The 6,685-nt window shown below is 32.4% G+C and overlaps 1 non-coding gene across 1 annotated transcript; it reads left to right on the forward strand.

The window, feature by feature from the left end:
• The first annotated feature begins 310 nt into the window (after positions 1-310).
• Positions 311-416, forward strand: LOC128282713 (small nucleolar RNA R71). The gene has a single exon (XR_008273068.1). It is a non-coding gene; the product is annotated as a small nucleolar RNA R71 (small nucleolar RNA).
• Positions 417-6,685: the final 6,269 nt, after the last annotated feature.

The following is a 6,685-nucleotide window of genomic DNA, read 5'->3' on the forward strand; positions in this document are numbered from 1 at the left end:
ACATGTTATATTCTTGAATTGATTGGGTGGCTGAGCTGCAACATTGTTAAACCTAGTAGTAGTAAAAATTTTAAGCGTTAAGGATATCGAAGATACCTGGGCTGCAAGTGAAGTGAAGGCATCCACTTCATGTACTCCTACGACTCATCTCGAGGCTGCTTGATTGGTTGGTCACTGTAATTATTGCTAACAATTATCTCAATAATTTTATAAGCCTCATTATAAGATTTAGAAAGGAGAGCACCATTGGCAAAAGCGTCTACTACTATCCTTGTATGAGCAAAATGTCTCTAGTTAGACGCAATGTGGGATTCCGTGATGATGGCATTTTCATAACAATTCTTTAAATCTTTCCCATGACTCATATAAGGACTCGTCATCCATCTTTTGGAAGGTAGTAGCCTTATTTTGCAACTTAGCGTTCTTGCTAGGTGGGAAATATTTCATAAGGAAGCGTTCTGATAACTCTGGTCATGTGGTAATGGAATCTGGTGGCAATGAGTTCAACCAAGCTCGAGCTCTATCCCTTAGTGAATATGGGAACTATTTTATTGTAACAGCTCGATTTTATCTAAATCAGAACAGTGGTTTCAGAACCAAAAATCTAAGGTTGAAAAATTATTTTAATATTATTTTTTGTGTTTACAGCATGATAGTATGTATGTGTGAAAATTTAGTGAGCTAATTTTGTTGTTTGAATAGTCAATTTGAGAAAAAAGACTAAATCACATAAAATGCAAAAGTGTTGTTCTATTAGCTAAAGGTGTTTAATAGCTATAGAACTTTAATGTTAAGGTCCTTATGTTGTAAATAGACCATTAAAAGGTTGAGTGGACAAAGATGGCCATGCATAAATGATTTTTAATGGTTTTTATTAAAGGTTAATATGGTAATTTGGTTATTTTAAGTATAATAATAAAACAAAAGCATAATTTGATAGCCTTTTAAGTATAATAATAAAACAAAAGCATAATTTGAAAGCTATCATCTTCATCTAACCGATTTGGAAGAAGAAAAAGACACCATTTTTGTGTTTAAAAGTTTGGCCATGGTACTTTGAGAATATCAAGAAAGGAAGAATTCAGACCTAGATCGGGGAAAAATAAAAGTTATCGAATAATCGACTCAAATTGTCGTTTCAGCATCCAAGGTAAGTTCGTACGTGATAAACATTATTACAATTATGGTTTTAATGCTTTGATATTGCATAAATTGTATATATGAGATTATGGTCATATTCGACGACAAATCGGCTATGTTTAGCACTTAGTGTGTGATTTAAAATAGCTTCAGCTATATACGGCACTTAGTGTGTGAGATATTGAGTATCGCACTTAGTGTGCGATTTAAGATAGCTTCAGCTATATACGGCACTTAGTGTGCGAGACATTGAGTACGGCACTTAGTGTGCGAGACATTGAGTATGGCACTTAGTGTACGAGACATTGAGTACGGGACTTAGTGTACGAGACATTTAGTACGGCACTTAGTGTGCAAGACATTTAGTACGGCACTTAGTGTGCAAGACATTGAGTACGGCACTTAGTGTGCAAGACATTGAGTATGGAACTTAGTGTGCGAGACATTGAGTATGGCACTTAGTGTGTGAGACATTGAAAATGGCACTTAGTGTGCGAGACATTTGGTATGGCACTTAGTGTGCGAAATATCGAGTATTCAATGGCATATTTTGTATGTATGAACTAGTTATGGATTAATACAGGTATGTATATGTATTTTATGAGTTTGAAACTGAATAAGTCATGAAGTTTACATATAGCATATGAACATGAAGGTGAAAGGTTTGTTAGTAATCAAGTTTTACATATTATTATGCTTAAATTATTGAATGATATATTTGTGATTAGATAAGTTTATATCATACGAACTTACTAAGCTTTATAGCTTACCTTGTTTGTTTCTTTTATGTTTTATAGTGAATTCAAAGCTAGCTCAGATTCGGGGATCGTTAGAGACTACGTCACACTATCTAACCAACTACTTGGTACTTTTGAGTTGTATATATATGGTATATGGCATGTATAGGCTAGTTATGGTACTTTGAGTTGTGATATTAGCCATGTGATTTGGCTTGTAAATGTTGGTGTGTGTTTGGTCATATAAGTTGACTTGTGAATGTTGGTAATATTGAATGTGAATTTGGCTTATGATATGTGTTCATATATGTGTTTGTCGTATATATATATATTTGGCTATGTGATTGGCAAGTTTATTATAGAAATTAAGATGGTTTGATGATTACGAGATTGATTGTTTATCAATGGTATGTTTTGGTAATGGATAGAAATGGTGAAATGATATGCTTGAAATATTGGATTTGGTATATTTGTGTATTGATTGATGAGTTTTGGTTGCATATTTGTGACTTAAGTTGGTACCATATGAGCTTATGTAGGTATATGCAAAAAGGGTAGCAAATTGGCTTTGCAAATTGCCTATTTTTGTCCACACGGGCATAGACACAGGCGTGTGTCTTAGCCTTGTACGACACACGGTCATGCTACACGGTCGTGTGTCCCCTGAGGTACCCTTCGAATTTAAGTCAGTATACCCTACAGGTTTGACACGATCTAAACACACAGGTGTGTCTATTGGCCGTGTGTGGCACATAGGCTGGCACATGAGCGAGTCACTAGCCGTGTGACCCAGGTCAATAACCCTTCAGTTTTCCCACGGCCATGGCACACGGGCGTGTTATCGGTCGTGTGGTGCAAGTCAATATGTATACCCTGTTTTCATACGGTCTGTGACATGGGCGTATCTGGTGGCCGTCTGCTGTTCACACGGGCGTGTGAACCCTATATGCATGAAAATTTTCTAAGTTTCCTAAAGTTTTTAAATGTTATCGCTTTAGTCCTGAACCTCTTTTAAGCATGTTTTAAGGTCTCGTAGAGCTTTATAAGGGACAATGTGATTATGTTTGATTAATGTTTATATGATAATGTGTTCATGAATGATAAATGTATGTTATATGCTGAAATTGATCGATAATGCCTCGTAGCCCTATTCTGGAAACAGATACGAGTTACGGGTGTTACATTTATTCTTAGCGCATCTTCAGGTACTTCGACTAATTTAAAGGAATCACTCACCTCCATAAATAATTTGTGGTGAAGGTGAGGATCTTCAGTAGGCATTCCACTAAACTGACCCACTATCTGAAGCATTTGAAACATGACTAGCTTCAGCTTAAATTGTTGTGCCTTGATCTTGGGTCTCCTAATACCCTGATTAAGCTTATAAAACAATGGCACGACATACTGTCTTAGAGCTCTATTCTTATCATCAGTAATAAGGATATGATTTTCAACATGATTTGTTCCATTTCCTTGGTCTCGATTTTTAAAATTCATCTCTTTGGTCATTCTTTGATTTGTTTGTCTTCTCCTTTATCTGATAGTTCATTCTATTTCAGGCTCTACGAGGAGTAAGTCGATAATTCAATCAATACTCATAAACACCTGAAACAATCACAAAAAATAATAGAATTAAAATTAAACAGAAAATAGACCAAAATGAAAAATTAATAATTTCACAAATAATGTCTTTTAAAATAGTCCCCAACAACGGCGCCAAAAACTTGGAATGACGAAAATGTGTAAGTGTACACAATCGTATCAAGTAATAAAGTGACAAGTATGTCGAGTTATCGTACCCATAAGGACTGTACAAGCAAGTATTTAATGCAAGTTTAAGCAACTTGATGGTGGAAAAAAATGTATTGATTTAAAAGATGTGATAGAAAAACTAAAAATTAACTAAATGATTAACTAAGAAAATAAATTCCAAATGCACAATTTCTAAAAACGGTTTTAATTAATATGACATAAATGTGTTAGATCAATTTTATTCTTTAACTTAGAATTATTAAAACTATGTTCATGTTGTTACGAATAATTTCATGGCAAATTGGTATTTTCTTAACATACAAGCTTATTAAATTAATCAATCTTTCAAAACATATTCCTATGCTAGAGTAATCAATCAATTTTCATAAGAAAGTATAAGACAGAGTGAATTAAATATATTTCTATATTAAAATCACAACAATCTTATCAGTTATGCAAGGCGATTACATTGTTTAATATATCTACTAAATTTAACCCTCAGCTACCTTAGAAGATTAAACATGCACCAATTAAATACTGTGTCAATTAATTATAATTTCAATCTAATTAATAATTAATTCATTTGTTACCTTACAATTATAATACAAGTGTAACATAGGCATGATTTTATTTAATTGAACAAACTACCAAAGCCTATAACAACACAAACTTGATTTTAACAATTTAAGTGGACAGAATGCAATTAGTCTTACATGAATGAGATTTAGGTCATTTTAATTAAATTGGGAACATCAACATAACAAGTATTCATATTTATAATAATGGAATTGTTAGGATTTTAACCCGGTTAAGCAACGAACAAGAAAATTGCGGAATAAATTTAGAAATTGAACGCACAAATTTAACGTGGAAAAACCCCTCCAAAGAGGATAAAAAACCACGGGTAAAGATAATTTTACTATAATGACAAAAGAACGAAGAGTACAAAAGATGGAGATAAAAACTAAACCCCAAAAACCCGAAAACAAAGAACTCACAAAACGTAAACACAAAATTCTCTAAATGCGTTATGAGGTCTAATCTCTAATGGGTATATTTTCTAAGGTTGTAAAAGAGCCTATTTATAGGCTAAATTCATAGATCAAATAATAATAAAATAATCTAAACTAATCAGTGTTTGATTGAAACAAGTAAACAAAGTTTAACTGAAAGATTATTTTTCAAATTTGACTGAAAATAGGAGTCATATTTAACAGGAATAAACTGAAAAAGATAAAGAGAAGGGAACTAGAAAAAAAACTCAGTGATTTTCTAAAGCCGAACTAGTGCACTCCTCTTCTTCTCTGCTCTTTCTGTCAATCAAAGGCCTTCACTAATGCTTGATTTTTGCTTCTCCAAGGGGTAGGCTAGTTCTTTTTCAAGAGGGGAAATAGGCAAAGTGAAGAAAGACACGAAATGGAAAGACAAGAGAGTGAAAGAGAAGTGGAGTAGAGATGAATGAAAGATAAGAGTTGTGTTGAATGAGAAAGTGAAGGGGTTATTTATACTTGAATTTGGCAGCTCAAATTAGCTAAAAATAGCATGGAATCACCCTTCATATGGCCAGCCATGCTAGGTGGGAGGAGTGTTTGAATGAACTTGCTATTTTTAGCTTGTGCCTAGAAATTAATTGAATGAAAATGAGAGGGGTTTGAATGGAAATTAAAGAGAGTTTAAGGGTTTTTTGTAAGTGTTAAAATCAGCTAAGTTTAGCTTATTTGGTCAACAAGATGGAACGACTTAGGCTGCTCTCTTGAGCTTGTCCATCGTCCCTCTTTATTTGCTCAATTCAGGCCCTTTTCTCTACTTCATGTTGTCCATTTTTCGTCAATAAAAATTTAATTGGACCAACTACTTCACGAGAGTCCAAAAGTATAAATTTAAATCCTCATGGCTATTAATTCATCATCTTGAGCTCCAAAGGTGTCTCATCTAATTCTTTCAATGTGACTGTTGAGCTGATTTTTCACCTTTTATACAAAACTGTCAAAAATAACCCAAATTATGCAAAATTATTATAAAAATAACTAAAATTCAAATTTTTTTATAAATTAAGTTCAATTTAATTATTTTATAATAAAATTATAAAAGTTGACAAAAATTACTTAGAAACTACATGAATTAGTGCTTAAAAGGTGCTAAAAAAGTTCATATATTTTAGTATTTGCAATACCACACTTCAATTGTTATAATTAACTACAGTTTTACAAGCCCCAGTGCACACATCACTTATGAAAATTAACCAAACATGAAAAAGAGAGAAAATTTTGGTATCCTTTTATGCTATAAACATAGCACAACTTGGTTCTAATACCAATTGTTTTAAAAAATTCAATTTGAAAACGGTTTTTTTTACACAGCGAAAAAATAAAATTTTGAAAACCAAGCTAATTTGTGATATTTATAACAATAAAATTTTTCCCAAAGTAATACTTGTGCTTTGAGCTAGACGGGTCCTAGATGTTTTCGTCTTTCAATTGAATGGTCTTCTCCATTATTATCGTACCACAAGCTGCTTTGAGTGTAGACTTGAATAATTATAAATCAAATACAAAACTAGAAATAATTTTCTTACTTTCAATAGAAAAACAAATCTTTCTTATAGAAATCAGTAGAATTTTTATTTTCGAAAAATAGAACTTATTCTTAGAAATAATTTATTACTATTTCGACCAAAATAACAATATTTCAAAGTTGTGTGTAACTTATTGTATTTTTAGTCCTACTAGTGTCATCTATTTATAGGGAGAGAAAGTGAAACCCTAGTTGAATTAGTAGAATGCATTTAATGCCTATTTAATAGAAAATTCAATCCCCTAGTTGAACTAGGAGAGAAGGGCTAATAAGGTATGCCTCTCCTTATATGTATTATGATGGGTATTTGGGTCTCTCCTGTATTGGGTCCAATTATATGTGCTTCCTGAACTTTTAATCCAACATTTATAATTTAATTCAACCTAGTAAATGTTTTTCTATTTCTCAAAATAGACACTGTTTATTAAATTAATTTAAATAATTTAAATTTTCCAAATTAATAATATTCACAACCCAGTTCT

Source organism: Gossypium arboreum, chromosome 10 (genome assembly GCF_025698485.1).
Source record: "Gossypium arboreum isolate Shixiya-1 chromosome 10, ASM2569848v2, whole genome shotgun sequence".
Taxonomy (NCBI): Eukaryota; Viridiplantae; Streptophyta; class Magnoliopsida; order Malvales; family Malvaceae; genus Gossypium; species Gossypium arboreum.